The sequence below is a fragment of the Phodopus roborovskii genome, unplaced genomic scaffold (assembly GCF_943737965.1).
Source record: "Phodopus roborovskii unplaced genomic scaffold, PHOROB, whole genome shotgun sequence".
Taxonomy (NCBI): domain Eukaryota; kingdom Metazoa; phylum Chordata; class Mammalia; order Rodentia; family Cricetidae; genus Phodopus; species Phodopus roborovskii.
In genome coordinates this window covers 3,545,244-3,562,526 of record NW_026126598.1, presented here as the reverse complement: position 1 = coordinate 3,562,526, position 17,283 = coordinate 3,545,244, and the positions used below count along the sequence as shown (strand labels likewise).

Below are 17,283 nucleotides of genomic sequence, written 5' to 3'. Positions count from 1 at the left end.
CAGCTGGTGTTGTCATTGCCTAGGTCTTGTTTCATGGGTACAGCTTCCCTCTCATATATAGAAAACACTATCTCAGGGCAGATGTCCTGAACTGCTGGCCCTTACAATCTTTCTGAGCTCTCTTCTGCAGTGTCCCCTTAGCCTTAAGGTGTGGTGATTGTATCGGTGTATCAACTGAGGCTGGGCAGCCCAAGTCAGTTATTCTTTGCATTTTGAACAATTTATCACAAAGGGGAACAAGTCAAGGAAAGAATAGAACCTTTTCTAAAATTGGGGTGGCCTGCTTCTGAGCTGTGGGATACGATGACCAGCCACACAGTGATCCACCCTTATCCATCTGTGATACAGAACAGGGGACAGATACCTTTTTTAAAAAATGACAAATGAGGGGCTGGAGAAATGGCTCAGTGGTTAAGAGCACTGACTCTTTCCCCAAAGGATCCAAGTTTGATTCCTAACAGATGCATAGCAGATCACATGTAACTCTGACTCTAGGGGATCCACCCCCTTTTCTGTGAGCACTGCACACACATGATGCATAGACTTGCATGCAGACAAAATATGCATACACATACAATGAAAATAAATACATCTAAAAATGGCAAAGGGGATATACAAGTAAGACCACTGCCACCTATTTGCATATTCTGTGAAAGTAGAAGAGGCATTAGGATGAAAGGAGAGGTGGTTACCTGGGGTCCATAGCAAACCAGTGGTGCCCAGTGGTCAGAGAAACCCCAAAGGACCATGACAACAAGCTGAGACATGAACAAGGAGCTTCTAAGTAATTATGGCATCCAGTCTTGCTTGAGGCACAGCTGGTAATCTATGAGCCATTGTGTTGTTGACTTTGTAAGTTATAGTTCCTATAGAAATTCCTGCTTCCCGAAGTGTGTGTGTGTGTGTGTGTGTGTGTGTGTGTGTGTGTGTGTGTGTGTGTGTGTGTGTTGGCTTAAGTATGTGTCATGGAACATGAGTGGAGGTCAGAATACAAATTATAGAACTCACTTCTCCCTGCCCAACAAGTGGGGCTTGGGCTCAAACTCAGGTCCTCAGTTATAGCATAAAGCAGCTTTATCCACTGAGCCATTCTGCCAGCCCACCATCATTCTCTTTAATAATCCTTAAGCACCAAGCGCTATTAAATCTTTTTGTCTGGCTTGAATTTCTTGATTTGCCTTGTGTGCTAACGGATCTATCTTGGACCATGTTTGTGAGTGCATTTGTTCACAGACCTAAACAGGCCTAATAGCAACATCTTTGAAGATACCCACTCTGCTGAATTGCAATCTATAATAATCAATTCAGAATCTAAACCTGGGGCTAAGGTTTAACCCCCTCGGGGACCACTACAAAGACATGAAAATTGACTGCTGCCTGTGTCTCCCTCCTGGGTGGTGGTGGTGGGGGTCTGATATCTCAGATGGGAATTGGGCATGACCTGTGGATGCTTAATGAGCCAAGATTATGCATCATCTCATAGTCCCCAACCTCAGGAGTCCCAGGATTTCAGAAAGATAACAATGATTTGGCTTTGATGTGCCTGTGGTTTCTTATATAATGACAAAGCTTTTGGTTGGAGCTGGAGTCACCACCCCAGCCTGCTAAATGAGAGCAAGCCTGTAGCCTGGTGTGACTGAACCCATGCCCTTGTGCTACCCAGCTGAGAGAATCAACTATAGATGCTTTGGTGACCTCAGCCCTCCTGTAGAGTCCAGCTTCATTAACTGGAAAAAAAATAAAAATAAAAGCAGCAGCAGACAGTGGTGGTGGTGTGGACATCTCACTGAAGGAAGACCCTGCCACTGATGCTCTGGCACTGAGCCAAAGTGTGGAAGAGTTTAGTCACTATAAATCTATGATTCATTGTGCACACCATGACTTGTAGATTTGATGAGATTTTCTTAATGTAGCTAGGAAATGTGGGGACCCAGAGCTGTCTACAAGGATCTACCACTGGCATAGTTTGCACCACGGAACAAAGTACCATGAGAATAAGGCCATGGGGTAGCTTATCTGTTGAAAATGGGAATTGATTAGAAGTGACTTCATGACACATTCAAGAAACATGAGTTAAGTAATGGCACGTCCTTCAGTCTGACAGGCCAGGAAGGCTTGAGCATCGACAGTTGCTGGAGAGATAGATCCAAGATGCCCCTTGCAGCAGCCTTGGCGGGGAGGGAGGGATGTCTTTGCAGAGATCTTTACTTGGTTGAAGCTTGGTTTTCCTGCAGAAAAATAACTTGAGAATGAGCCAGCATGAGACAGAATTTAAGTTTATTATGAAAATTGTGTGAGTGCTGAGTTCGTATGTGCAGCTGCCCTGCTGTGTCCAGAAAATACTGTTTTCTTGTCATTAATCCACTGCCTCTGGGCTCTTACAGCCTTTCTGCTCCCTCTTCTGCAATGATGCCTCATTCTTTGGAGGGAAGGGTACATTATAGATACCCCATTTAGGGCTGAGCAGTCTGCAGTCTCTTAGTCTCTGCAATTTGACCAGTTGTTGGGCTCTGTGTTAATGACCATCTATTGCAAAAACTCTCTGATGATGGTTAAGAGATGCATTAATCTATGACTCTAAACACATATCTTTAGGAGTGGTTTAATACTGTGCCCATTTAGCAGGACTATACTAGTAGGTTTTCCCCTAGGGTCCACGACCTGTCTGCCCACAGGTTTCTAGCTCCAATATCAGTACCAGAAATTGGTTTCAACTTGTGGAGCATGGCTTAAAACTAATTAGAAAGTGGTTGGTTACTCTCATGACATTCATGCCACTTAATCTTATTTTAAATATCTTTCTATAAGGAACATTTCTATGTCAGTATGTTAATCCAACTGGAATTCTTAACTCTCAGCTTCTGGAAGATTCCAACCAGGCTCTGAAATGAGGCTGTATTCCTTTCCAATATCTACTTGATGTTTTTTGTCTTTCTATCTGAGTTTCAAGCTTGGCTATGGATGTAAAATGCAGTGATGCAATAATGTTTTCTGTTTTATCTTATTTTGTTTTTAACCATGATCCTGAAAGGAATAAATGTATAGTGCAAGTCAACCAGACCTGGACTTTTCAAATGCTTTTCTGCATGGCTATATCTTTTGGTGGTTTGATTGACAGTATTTAGGATGGACTGCAGAAACATGGCTGAATCTGTGGTGTATGTTGGCAATTGAAGCAATAGGACACTCTGATGGGTGTGAGATGGCATAAGCAAGAAAAGATAGATGATGATTCTGAGGTCAAGTAACTTTGGGTACCACTTGCTTCATCTAAGCATTTGAACCCATAAAATGTGAAACACCCCGGTACTTATACAACTGAGGGAATGGAATATAACACCAGAGTTTGCAGGAGATATCTGAGGAGAGACCCAAGCCTGGAACAAGCTAGAGCATCAGTGTTACAGATTGGCTGAGATTTTCCTCCCAGCTCTTGTTTCCCACAGCAAGGTCACCTACCCCACTCACAATTGGAAGCATGGCTGCCTTTGTCATAGCATGCATGTGTGTAATTAGGACAGTTGGGAGTAAGACCAGCTTATACCACTGCTAGCAAGGATCTCTGTTTGAACTGAGCATTCCACCTCTTTGTATTTTGTTCAAAGAACTGAAGAGGCTCACACAGGTAGCAAACTGGTAAGAAACTTTATTCATAAGCAAAGTATAATACTGCTTAAAAAAGAGCCAGAGTATTCAAGAGTCCCTGGTACAGCACCAGTATCATGGATAAATAAGGATCTGGGAAAACGAATAGGCTGATGGATGTTTACTCAGGGAGAAATCACTTAAACCAGAAACAGATGACTGCCAGCAGGTTCCTGTCCCAAGGATGCCTCTGGCCACTCCAGAGCTAGAGAGAGACCTGGGATCCAGGACCCCAGACCTAGTCCCACAGACCATTCCCACACCTGTCCCCACACTGCAGTGGGTGTGATCAATGCAACAGGTGCAGGTGGGGTGGATATGTCACTCACAACAGCTTCTTTTTCTAGGACCAAGTGAAGGAGTCAGTTGATAGTGATGGGGTATGGGTGATGCTTTGATTTTGATCAGCAGGCCTGGATTACATAAACCTCTACTAACTGAATATGTCCCTTCCCATGATGCATCTGACTATAATTATAGGCACACACAATCATTCATAGGCATAATACTATAAATAGAGGGTTTTCCCTAAAAATTTATACACAGGGTATATTTTACCTTGCTGTGCAAGCATCCAAAATTGGGTCAGGCTGGATTGGCCCACTGTGTCTAATTCCCAGATGTGCTTGAATTGAAACCATGAGTTCCTGAAGAGTAAAGCCCCTTGCTGCATGGCTTAAGAGTGGGCTGCGCATGGAATGTGCTGCCGGTGGGGGAGTCCCAGGTTGATAAATCCACTTATAGAAAAGGGCTGTAAGCATAGCTCAAAGGGAGCACATTCTTATGTTGCCAGGCTTTGCCTGCGTTTTGTACTTGTTACTTTTTGCTGTGGTGATAAAACACTGTGACCAAGGCACCTTATATGTGAATGAGTTTATTGGAGCTTGTGGTACCAGAGGGAGAGCCCATAACAGTGAGGGAGACCTAGAAGCTGACAGCTACAGCAAGAAGCCAAAATATCACATCTTCAACCACACACACAGAAAGCAGAGAGAACAAACTAGAAGGGGGTGAGGCAATAAACCCACAAAACCCAGCTGCAAGTGATACATTTCCTCTAGTAAGGTTCCACCTCTTAGAGGTTCCAAACATCTCCCAAACAGCGCCGCCTTCTGGTGACCAAGTGTTGGAATATACAAGCCTGTGGGGAACATGCTTAAGCCACCATAGATTACCTGCCTGAAAACATTGATTAGGAAGAGGGTCTAAGGATTACTTCCTTTTCTTCAAGGCCTATGACCTTCATCTGTCTTTCATTTTCTCTGGTGTGAAGACAGTAGTCGTTTCAGGCTCAGGAAGCAGCAAAGAACGTTGACTTCTCCCTCCACAGCAGTCCCCACAGGAGGAAGGGAAAGATGGCTGACAACAAGTTGCCTTGGTCAGTGGCCCAGGGTGCCACTTGGCTGACTCAGCTTTGAATTGATTTAGCTGTCTCTCCCAGAGTAATCTTCATGGCATTCACCCTCCTTCAATTAGTGTGGGCTGCAGACATGCAAATTCATTTTTACATTAGCCTAAGAAAAACATAATTAAAAAGTTGTCTGCTGAAGAGGAGGAAAAGAGAACATAATGTCTTTGGGGGCCAGACTGAAGATGACTTTTACACTTGGCACTGTTGGGGATTAGCCATGCCTCCGCACCCTCATTAGCATAGATGATCAGGCCCTGGTTCCCGCCCCCACGTGGGGCTTGCTGAAATCCTGGGGGCTTGCAGGTCCCCAAAAGGCCACAGTTCTCAGCACTTTTAAAACGGCCCCCTTTGCAAAGCACAGCCTTGGAGCGGCCCTTTGATGTTTATTAATTCTGTCTGCCCTTCCCAAACCAATTGAATTAATTCCTTAGTCTCATGAACTGTAAAACTGATATGCTTCTCCGGGCGTACAGAAAATTCTGTCGCCTTTGACAATTTGACATGCGTTTTTCTGTAGCAATTGAAAAGTGGATGAGAGCCCTGCTTGGCTAAAGGCTTTGGGCAGAGCTTCCCCCTAGCTTCAAAGAGGAAGACTTCATGCCATCAGGAAGGACCCATCAACACAGATTAAGTACTCAAGCCTTGTTTTGTGGCACTGCGGGTTTGCTGGTTGTGAGTGAAGTAGGGACTTCCTTTAAGAACCATTGTCAACATCCACAGCTGTTGCTGGTGATCAGAGTCAGCATGCTTAACAGCAGTTGGTCATGTTATTAGTTTCCATAAGAATCCCTGCATTTAGCGTGTCAGACACAAAGAGAAGAGCTTGCTTAAAAACAAGACTGCAATGGAGAGATGGCCCAGCAGCCAAGAGTGCTTGTTGCTCTTACAGAGGGCCTGAGTTGGGTTCCCAGAACTCACATGGCAGTTCACAGCCCCCTGTAACTCCAGCTTCAGGGGATCCACCACCCTCTTCTAGCCCAAGGGTTCCACACTCATATACACACATCACAGATGCATGTGCGTGCACACACACACACACACACACACACACACACACGCTCACACACACACACACACACACACACACACACACACACACAAAACTGCTTAAAGAGAAAGAGATGATGGAAACTGGATCCTATTCTCTTATCCTTTGTATTTCATACAGACTTTAGTTTTAACTGGTTTGGGTATGGTTTACTTCCTAGTACATTACTTCTATGATACTATTCTAGAAACTTCTAAACCAGGATCCCAGACTCAAAACATCCTGTATAATCTTGAATCTCCCCATGCAAGGAAGCATAGGACTCATGAAGAGCATCTGCTCCCCCATCTGAGTCAAAGCCTGGATTTTTGAATGTCAGCACATCTGATTGGTGTTGTGATTTTTGCCCAATTCTCAGATCTTAGGTGCATGGTTTTGCTTGTTAGGTTTTATAAACTTAACACAAGCTACCATCATCTGAGAAGTGGAAGCCTTGATTGAGGAATTGTCTCCTGATCATCAGGTTGACCTGTGGTCAAGTCTGTGGGGTTTTTTCTTGATTGATGATATGGGAGGGTCCAGTCCATTTTTGGCAGTGCAACCCCTGGGCAAGTGGTCTTAGGTTGTATATGAAATCAGGCTGAACAAGCCTTGGGGACCAAGCCAATAAGCAGCATTTCTCCATGTCATCTGCATCAGTTCCTGCCTCCAAATACCTGCCCTACTTGAGTTCCTGCCTTGATTTCTTCATGATGGACTGTGCACTATAAACTTAAATAAACCCTTTCCTCTCCAAGTTGCTTTTAGTCATGATGTTTTATCACTGCATCATAAAGCAAACTAGGACAGTGGTCTATTGAAGAGGAATTCAGTCTGAAGGGTTAAAGAATCATGTCTATGTGCTACCTTCAGTAAACAGAATATATTGTTGTGCCCAAACTTTGAACCCCAAAATCACCAAGAGGCCTGATCCAATGCAAAAGAAAGAGTCTATAATTTTATGAATTAACTTGGGTTCCCCCATCCATCTGACACAGCAAGTGAAGCAGGAGAACCTCAAGTAGCAGTGGGTCAGGGCATATATTGGGGTAGAGCAAAGGGAGTGTCTGGGGGGTCTGCTAGTTGCATAGCAACAGTCTCAGGATTGGTATACCTCCGGGCTTGGGCAACCTGTCCTGTGTTGATTGGTCGCTGGAGCTGCAGCAAGGTTGCTATGCCTAGAGGCCCTCCCATGGTAGTTGCTATGCTCTGCATTCCACTGTTATTGGTAAAGCCCATCCAGAGCCCACCAGCTAACTTCTGATTGATTCCGTGCCACATGGAAAGTATCTGGCTTTCTAGTGACCAAGGCAAGGTCGGGAGCTCAGCACATGTTGCTGAGTCAGAGGCCTACATCTTGTTGGGTCTTTTCTGCAGCCTGTCATGGCTGCCAAGGCAGGGGCTGGGTGAGGGCCTAGCCCTTCAATGTTATCTATAAGCTGAGTTTGCCAATGTTGGGGTGGGGTGAAACAACTGAAGTTTGTTCAACAGAAGTCATTCTGCTGTACATTTTAAAACACAGCGGAGTCAAGACAGGCAAGTGCTATGGACCAAAGAATTGTGCAGTGAGAGCTCGGCTGACAAATCACAAAGCTTACCCACTGGGATCACACATCCTGATGGAGGAGGCCCACACCCAGGATGATGGGAGTATTTGCTTTATGAATAGACACTGCCATTACTGCAAATTCCCTGTGAAGACATGGCACTCCCTTTCTATGGTGGGATTCATCCTCAAAACTCCAGCAGTGTATTACTCATTTACTGGGCACATTTTCCCCTATGTATTGGTATATTGGATAACTCCCCCAGCAATACATGATTCTGGCAAAAAAAAAAAAAAAAAAAAAAAAAGTAATCACAGTCAATACCTTTACTCTCTCAACCAGGTCTTTGTATAAACTCAGAAGTCTGGCCCCCTGCAGTTATCTTCCTTAGCAGACAGTTGGTCAGTGTTAGTTTTTCAGGCAAAGAGGCCTCTATTGAGACATTCATAGATGCCCATGTACAAGAATTATGGCATGTCTAAAGTTGTTGAGCCTTAGCTCTCAGAGAGATAGAAAGCAAGAATATCCTAGATTAGCAAGAATATCCTAGATTCTCTCTGCCAATGATAAGAAAATGTTGTCCCAAGTTAACCTCACATTAACCTTAAACCATGCCTTTTCTTCACTTGCCAGTCTACTAACAACAGATCTATGTCTTAAAATTGTCATTGGGCACTGTGCCCTCCCTGTCTGCTCCCATTTTTTCTTCTATGGCCTTGGGACCTTATGTTGCCATGGCAATGGCTCTGCCTTTGTCACTTAGCCTAGGAATGTCCTCCTGAGCAATGAAAAGCTAACTCTATGATTCTTATCTTTTGCTTCAAGCCTCTGGGGACAGAGAGATTTGGGAAGAGGAAACTAGAGAGGAAGTAGCTTAGGGGGAAGCTGGCAGAAATTAGGAGGAATGTAAAAAGATAAGAATATAGGAAAAACAAGTAAGTAGGAAATTTAAAAAAAAAAGGAGAAAAGAAAACAGAGTATTAGAATTGGAATTAGGATTGAGACAGAGAACTAGAGCTAAGAAGTTATAGGCAATTGGGAAAAAGAATTAGACTAGAGAACAGTAAAGGGAGAACAATAAAGAGCCCATGTAGAGAAAGAAAGTGTGTGACAGATTCTCTTCTATAGCCATCAGACTTAGAGCCTACGCTTATTGTGGTGTTTCATTTTGAACTTTGAGCAAACGTTTTGTGGCCAAATCATAAAGTTTTTGATAGGCAAGAAAAACCCTCATGTCACAGCAGGGAGGAGTCTGATGGCATCGGGCTACATGGATCCAGACAGATGCACAAGACCACCCACAGTGTAATTCAGTTCATAGGCCATAGTCATTAAGGCAAAATCCATGGACAGGAATTAGGTGATCGGTTCAGGCTGGAGGTGGGGATGTGTGATGATGAGGGCTAAAAGAGACATAGTTTCTTTCTGATATGATAAAATTATTTTAAAATTGTGGCTATGTGGCAAAGATCTGTAAACAGGTTAAAAGCCAATAAGCTGCTCATGTTAAATGACTAGACTGTATGGAATATGCATTCTTCATCAACTAAGTATCCCCACATCATCAGTGTGGAGTTGAAATCAGCAAGCCCCAAAATCAGGGGTACCATATATCCTCAAAGTATCAGAAAAATACCTTGGCAAAGCACAATTCAAAAGTCAAATTTATGTCCACCCTCTAAGAGTCTCCAGGGAGATTGGCAGTATTGTTTTTATTCAGTTGTTTGACTGGGTTATTTTTAATGTTATTTTGTTTTTTTAAGACAGGATCTCATGTAACCCAGGTTGACCTTGAATCCTTTTGTAGCCAAATATAGCCCTGCACCCCTGATCCTCCTGCCTCTACCTCCCAAGTGCTGGGATTGCAAGCTTTCACCAACATGCCTGACTGCCATTTTCCTTTTTGACATCCTGTTCATCCCTCCCTTCAGGTTTTGGGGCCATGCACTCCTTGGTGCCTGCTACAACTTAAAACGGAAGGAATCTGTTCCTCCTGAAGTGTCCTGGGCCATCCCAACCCACCTCAGCCGCACACATACAGTCAGAGGAAGACCAGGCTTCCCCCTGTGCTTTGCTGATTCTTCTTTGTACAACTGTGATCCTGAGGATGAAATTGGCTTAAAGCCTTAAGCTCATTAACTTGATTTTGTCTTACTCATGGAAAGGAATTCCTGCACCCATTGTGTCGGGAGGAGGCTAACCCTGACCAATATAAGCAATCACACATATTCAAACATACTAACAAGTCAGGGGATGGGGAAACCCGGGTTGGTACCATAACTTTATTCAGAATGTGCCTTCTTGGCAGAGGCTAGGTTCTTTTTTATTATCCTCATTTTGCATCCCTTCTGGCAGCTAATACAATAAATGAAAACACATGCTTGGCCACACCCTTGAAGACCCCAGAAATGCACTATCAGGCAGTTAACAGCTCAACCCACCCCCCACAGCATGACATGGTGCCCCTGGGTTCTCCCCTAAGTCAAATTCCTTCTTGAGGAATTTCAGGGGTACTTTGTAATTAGCTTAAGGACTTAATTAGACAGCTGTCACTCTGCTGCTTAATTCCAAAACTAGATGCTAAGTAAGATTTGAAATTAGTTATGCAAAACCAAGACCTGCTGTGGTGATGCTAGGAGAGTTGTCATGCACACTGGGATAAAAGGAACCCAAGTCCTGGAGAGCAGAGGGTGCTGGGGGACCCAGAGGGTCCTGGGGGAAATGCCTGCTTCCCTATACAACTGTTTCATTCCAATTTTCACAGAAGGTGGGCCCAACAGCAGTGTCAGGGGTTCACATAAAAACATTAGCTCTTAGCTCCTATGCGCACTTCTAGACATGAGCAAACTGTCCTCATGTCTAAAGGTCACAATTACCTGGAGCTAAAACTGTCTCCTTGAAGCCAGGCAGTGGTGTTGTACACCTTTAATCCCAGCACTTGGGAGGCAGAGGCAGACGAATCTCTATGAATTCAAGGCCAAGCTGGCCTACATCATGAGTTCCAGAACAGACAAGGCTACACAGAAAAACCTTGTCTCAGGAAAAACAAAAACAAAAGAAACTGTCCCCTTGGAACCAGGTGTGAAATTCTCCTTACCAAGTGACATGATCACCTCCACATGTACAGCCTGATTTGGATCCCCAGCTCAGCCTCTGTCAAAGGCAAACTCTATAAGGATGTTCTAGGCTTTTGAGATGCTCAGCCTGGAACCTTGAGGCTCTGAGTACCACACAGAGCGGCCAGGAATGGAAGCAGTTGAGAAAGATACCCATCTGTACCCTTCCATGAAAAGCCTGATGTGGATTTGATGGACATGAAATAGGTGATATCTTTGTATTTCATTCACTCATCTTCAATGGGGACCACTAATGCTGGGGACACGGAAGTAGCATTTACTATGCACAGCTGGGGAGCCTAGATTCTGTCTCCAGCTGTAGCACATGATGCCACATGGCTGAGATGACTCTTACAAATATCGGGACTCTTGTGCAACGCAGTCTATAGTACTCACAGCCTCCAGCTGTTCATCGCTGATGAGATGCTATCTGTCCCAGGTTGAGTGTCAAGTCCATGGCTCAGGAGAATAGGGGCTGTGAGAAAAAAAGGCTTCTTTTTAATCCTAAAGTTGGCATCTGTCTGAGCGGTGACCATGGATGCTGAGAGCCACCAAGGTGACAGGGAGGTTCCATTCTCATCCTGGTCTAACTCCTGATGGAGCATGAGTCCCCATGGATGTTACAATTGATTGTATCTCTCCCATGGCTCCGTTCACTCTCCTCCTCTCCTTTCTCCTTCCCTCCCTCATCTCTAGCCTTTTCCTTTTGCCAAGAACATACTGGATCCGTATAAGTCGTTGCATACATTATGATACAGTTAATAATAACCAACCTTATTGAAAACTTAATAACATCAGTCACTCTTAAGAGCTGAGCTCATTAACTCACCTTGTTCCAGTGGATGCAGCCGGGAAACCTGATGCCCAGGCTGATGAGAGCAGGGTGCAAAGAGATTGAGAGACTTACAAAGTCACACATTCCGGAAAGGGCAAAGTGGGGGCTTTGTAAGTCAGGGAAGGGAACCCAGAGGCTGCACACTGACACATAGACAGATTCTACTGGACTGTCCTTGACTTTCAGAATGAGGAAACTTAGCTCCCAAGAGCTCACATTACCTCAGACAAGATCATTTGACTAGCACTTTGTTCATAAACCCTACCCTCCCAAACACAAACCCACGCTGGGATTCCTTCCTCCATTCCAGCTCCCAGAGGCCCGGCATGACTGAAAGTCTAAAAGTCAGGGAGAGTAGGAGAAAGCAATAAAGACCAGCATACTTTGAGCTATCACCAACCATCACATCCTAAGGCTCTTCACATACACAACCCTCAATTTAACTCGGTGACTGAAAGCATTTCTGAGCTTTTATTCTGCAGATGTAGAAATGGAGACACAAAGCTGCCACTCATTTACCAAGAGTCCCAGAGGAAGAAGGAGCAGGAAACAGAGCTCCAGCAAGCTAGGGAGTCAGCAGGTGACAGGCTGAAGGATGGCCAAGCACTCTCTTCTCTCGAAGTGGGCAGAGTCTCAAGAACCATTCCACATGCTTCCATAGAACACCAGTCATCCTCTTTCATTTCTGCCCTAGTTCTGGATATTTGGATCCTGTCCAGGGTCCATTGCCTGCTACAACGAGGTGGTGGCTTGGAGTATTTACAGAGTAGGTTACTGTTGGGCTTCTGCTGAACCTGACAAGCAGATCCTTCTGTGTGTGACTCAGAATTCCCTCTGATAAGACAACTAAGTCCCAAGAGCAAGTACCCCTTGTCTGGCATCACCTCAGGAATCACACACTTTTCTAGACCCCAGCCATATGTCCCTAAAACTAGGTCTCACTGAAAGATTGAAGCCAGACTCAACCTCTCTATGGCATTGTTTAAGAACTATACAGGGGTTAATGTGTTACCTGGTTTCCTTCTAGCTTTATTGAGTTTTGATTGATAAGAAGGTTCTCTAAAGAGTGTAAGATGGTGTTTTGGTTACATTCTGAAATGGTTGCCATCACCAGAGTAGAAAATAAGCCATCAGCTCACATAATTTGTTTGATATTATTATTAGTATTATTAGTAGTATTGGGACATTGGCAGATTTTAAACATCTAGAAAGTTCTCACCAAGCACAATCACCCTGCTGCGCATCAGATCTCCAGAGCATCACCATCTCCCACTTTCTGAACTCCACAATATGTGATTAGAACAGTTTCAACCAAAAACATGTAAGGTGACTAAAGGAGAGAGTACCAAAGGCAGTAGAGACAACATCTCATCTATCACACCATCAATTGGTGCTTAAGTGATGATTAATTCTAAATATCAATTTGGCATAACCTATAATCTCATCTTGAAAGTTTGAATGAGGGACTACCTAGATGAGGTTGGTGTGTGTGTGTGTGTGTGTGTGTGTGTGTGTGTGTGTGTGTGTGTTGGTCTGTGATCTGTGAAGGACTGATTTTTGTTAATTGAGTTGATTTTGAGGTTAGAAGACCCAGCCCACTATGGGCAGTACTACCCTCACCCCAGGTTTGGGTCTTGTGCTATGTAAGAGTAGAAAAAATTGAAGTGGACATTAAGCATGCTTGTGTGCAGTCTCTCCCTGCTCTTGACTGTAGATGTAGTATCATTAATTATCTGTCTGAAGATCCTGCCTCTATGATGGACAATAACCAGAAATTGTGGGCTCAAAATAACCCTTCCACCCCTAGGTTTCTCTTCACAGAGAATTTTATTACAGCAACAGCAATGAAACTAGAACAGAAGATTAGATTTAAAATGGTTCAGTAGAGACCAGGTTACACAGCATATTATTTCAACCCATAAAAGAATGTTCGTAGTATGGACAGGAGAGTTGAAGTTGAGGAGCAGAAATGGGCATGGGGAACTGGATGCTTGTGGAGTATCTATTCATGAACTATTGAGCAAGTTTGATAGTTTTAACAGCGAATGTACAGCTTTGATAAAACAGTTAAATTCACATTAATAAAGAAGAAAAGGAGAATAGCCAGGTGTGTCTTGATGACACAGAGCAGCCAGCCTAAGTGGGAGATTGATGAACAGGCTGCTTTACTGTTCAAAACTCCTATTGCTCTCCGTTAGGTAGAGGAATGATCTTATTTCAGGGTGACGGCAGAAATGAAGAATTATCTGCGCTATGCTACTGCCACTAAACCCAGGCACCCAGGCACTTGGTGAAACAGAGTGGTTTGTAAATCTGTATGTGTCACCGGCATCAGACTGAGTGATGCTTCCTGCAGGCGGGAAGAGGCACAGGGCTTATTTATAGCCCTGCAGTCTTATTGCTAATTAGATCTACTATCACTGTGGTCATCTAATAACTCTCTGTGTTTAATGTGGTACCCATAAGAACCTCCCGACTCATCATCCTGACAGCGTTTGTGTTTATTGAGGGTATGTGAGTCCGGGATGGGAAGAGCTTCAGAAGACAAACAAAAGGCAAGGACGGGGTGATGAGTTATCACTTTGCTTGTTAGGTTATTTTCCCCTCTTTTTATTTATTCTGTGTGTCTTTCAGATCATGCATCTCCATCCCATTCATTTCCCCACCCCTTTGTATGCACCCTTCGCCCTTGCAACCCCCTACAAAAAATTAAAATAAAATAAAATTTAAGAGGAAAAAAGAAAAAAAGAGAAGGAAAATATCAATCTCATCATAGAAGTTGTAGTGTGACACAATGAGTCACACAATAAACTCTTTTATCCATGTATCTTTATTTCCAAGTGTTCATTGAAAAGTGTCATTGGTCTAATTCGAGGCCTCTGGTTTGTTAGGTTATTGATCTTTGATGGGAAATGAAAAACTTTAAGGAATAGCAGGGAATACTGGGCCACTAAAATAGCTTAGGCTGAGTCTACCCAAGAAACAAGAGCAGTAGTTCATCAACCATTGCATGGACCAAATTCTGAGGATAAGTATTCTATCTGTCAGGACAGATCAGATTATATGGTAGTAAATATCACTTCCAAATCAGACTGCAATAGGACAAGAAAAACCTGGCTATTCCTCCTTTTGCCTACTGAAGTCAGCAGGAGGATGCTTTTCATGCAGGGACTCAGGTGATCTTGGGAGGTCACCTGAAACCTGATTCTTCAACCTTGCATATTTGCCACAATAAACACTTTGATGATTTCATATATGTATAAAATTTATCTTGATTACATCCACCCCCAATTCCTCTCCTCCCCCAATATGTCCACATCCACCTTTTGAAAAATAACACTCTCTGCCAATAAGACAGTCTACATGTTCCTGAGTGTGGGGGACTCCACCAGTGACCATATTCCTGAAGAAAAAGAATTCTCTCTCTTCAGGGAGTCATTAACTACCGATAGTTCCTCGGCTAGGAGTGGGGCCTCATTGGTCCCCTCCCCTGTGCATGCTGGAATGTCATCTGGCTTGATTATGCACGGGTCTTGTGCAAGCCACCGTAGCTTCTGGCAGCTGATGTGTTTACCAGCCACATCTTGTCCAAAGGACAGAATTTCACAGCTCTTTTCTCCATCCTCTGGCTCTTACACTCTTCCTTCCTCTCTTTTCAATATTCCCTGAACCTTGTAGGGGTTGATCTTGCTGTGCCACTTAGGGCTGAGCACCCACAGTGTCTCATTCTCTGACCAGTTAAAGATCTCTGTGTTGACTGCCAAGAGAAGCCTCCTTTACCAAGTTTGAGAGCAGCCTGGTCATTCCTCCAGCAAGATGCTGGCAGCTATCATTTCTCCCAATTGATAATGAATGCAGTTTAGCCCAGATCTGGCAAGGTGGCTCTGTGGACAGGGCTTGTGGCTGAGTGTGATAATTTGAGTTTGATTCCTCTCTTCCGCATAGTGGATGGAGAAAACAGATCTCAAATGTTGTCCTCTGACCTCCATATGGGCACCATGGTACTTGTGCCACTACACACACACACACACACACACACACCTGCATGTATGCATGTGAATAAATAAATTAATGTACATAAATAAAAACTCAAAGTGTGTTCAGTGGGGTGTTGGGAGGCCTGTGCTTTGAGTTCAGGAATGTTCCAAAGTGGAGCCTTGTCTTTTAGGATGAAAATAGCATGTGTTAGCAGAGGCCAAGACTCAGCCAAAGGAGCCAACATGCTGTGAGTGTCACCAGAGAAGAAGTATATGTTACAGTAGAAGCGGGCTTGCCATAAGGGAGGTGGTGGTCTCACTTGGGGATAACTGCTACTCCATCTTTTGGCGAGCTACTCGCAGGCAGTTCAGATTCCACATGAAAATCAAATTCGCAAGACTATTTACAAGCTTCGTTCCCCAAGGAAAGTGCCAAGGCCCTCCAGAGCTTGAATTTAGAGCGGGGGCACCCTGATCCGGTGGCTGCAAGTCAGAGTAGAAGGGCAGTTAAGTCACGTGACATCCAGCTGACCTGGCATACATCCAACTGTCTGGTGTTAGTCTATCAAGAAGGGCCAGGCAAGCTTTACAGAATGCAATGGGGCTTGTTTGCTGAAAGGACTCATGGGGATGCCATCCGAGAGGGACAAGCTGCAGTGTCACTGTGATGCCAGGAGATAGGGCCTGGAGGCTGCGGCTGTGCAGAAGCTGAGAAGTGTGTGTAAAGTGTAGGGAGTGAGGGAAGTCCTGAGTGAATGTGTGTTGTTGACATAGGCATGGCCGTGTCAAGGACCTCAGAGCCTTGGACTCAAGGGAAAATGACAAAGCTTCCCAGGTATGAGGCCCAAAGGAATTGTAAATCCTTCTGGCCCATGTTCAGATGTTCACAGTGTGTACAGAAATGTCCACCATAGCTAATATTTATGGCCTGAAGACTGCCCCCTTACAGAGATTCATCCTACCAAGATTAGCTAAACCTGCTGCTTGCTTAGATGTATATAATAACCCTTCCTCCTTGTTTACCAGTATGTAATAACCCTACCTCTCTGTTCTATATGTAAGCGTGTACTCTGTTTATAAAAAATGGGATGCTGCAGCTTGTCCATCAAAGAGCCCAGTCTACTTGATCCCAACTTTCCTGTGTGTCTTTCCTTCATTCCCTGTCTACCCCTGCCATGCCAATCCCTGGAGCCATGTGGCCTTCACAGCACCTTCCAACACTATTAGGGACAGCCAGTCTAGTTTTCAGCCCAGTTCTGGCCCGATTACACTGCACTCTGCAACTATACTATGTGGAGAGATAAAGACAAATCTCTTATCTGTTCCCCCCAAAAAGAGTTTAGTGGCAAATTGTGTGTTTTCATAAGTTTGTAGGAGTGAGAAAGTTAGTTTTATACATGCACTTGCCGCATGGAAAAGGCTGCAGGTGTGTGGTTTCAGCCATAATAGCATTCAGAGGCTAGAACCCAGGGAAAACCTGGAAACCCACACAGAGTTGAAAGGAGAGCAGAGAGAATCATTCAAGGTCACTTCCATCCTCTTTGTGGCATCGCCAACCTAAGCTCCTTTAAGTTAGATTTGTTGTATGTAAGGTTAGAATGATTTAGGTCACCAATGCAAGGACTTGGAAACTGGAATTCCCAATTGAAGTCTTCCCCTTCATTTCTCCTTAGCCTTGTGGCCTGGGCAAATCATAAAACCTCTCCAGGCTATTTAAGAAAAGGA

General features: G+C 44.2%; 1 protein-coding gene across 1 annotated transcript in view; it reads left to right on the top strand.

The window, feature by feature from the left end:
* Positions 1 to 17,283, top strand: part of Tmem132d (transmembrane protein 132D) — a 434,330-nt gene that overhangs the window by 341,157 nt on the left and 75,890 nt on the right. The window lies entirely within an intron of this gene.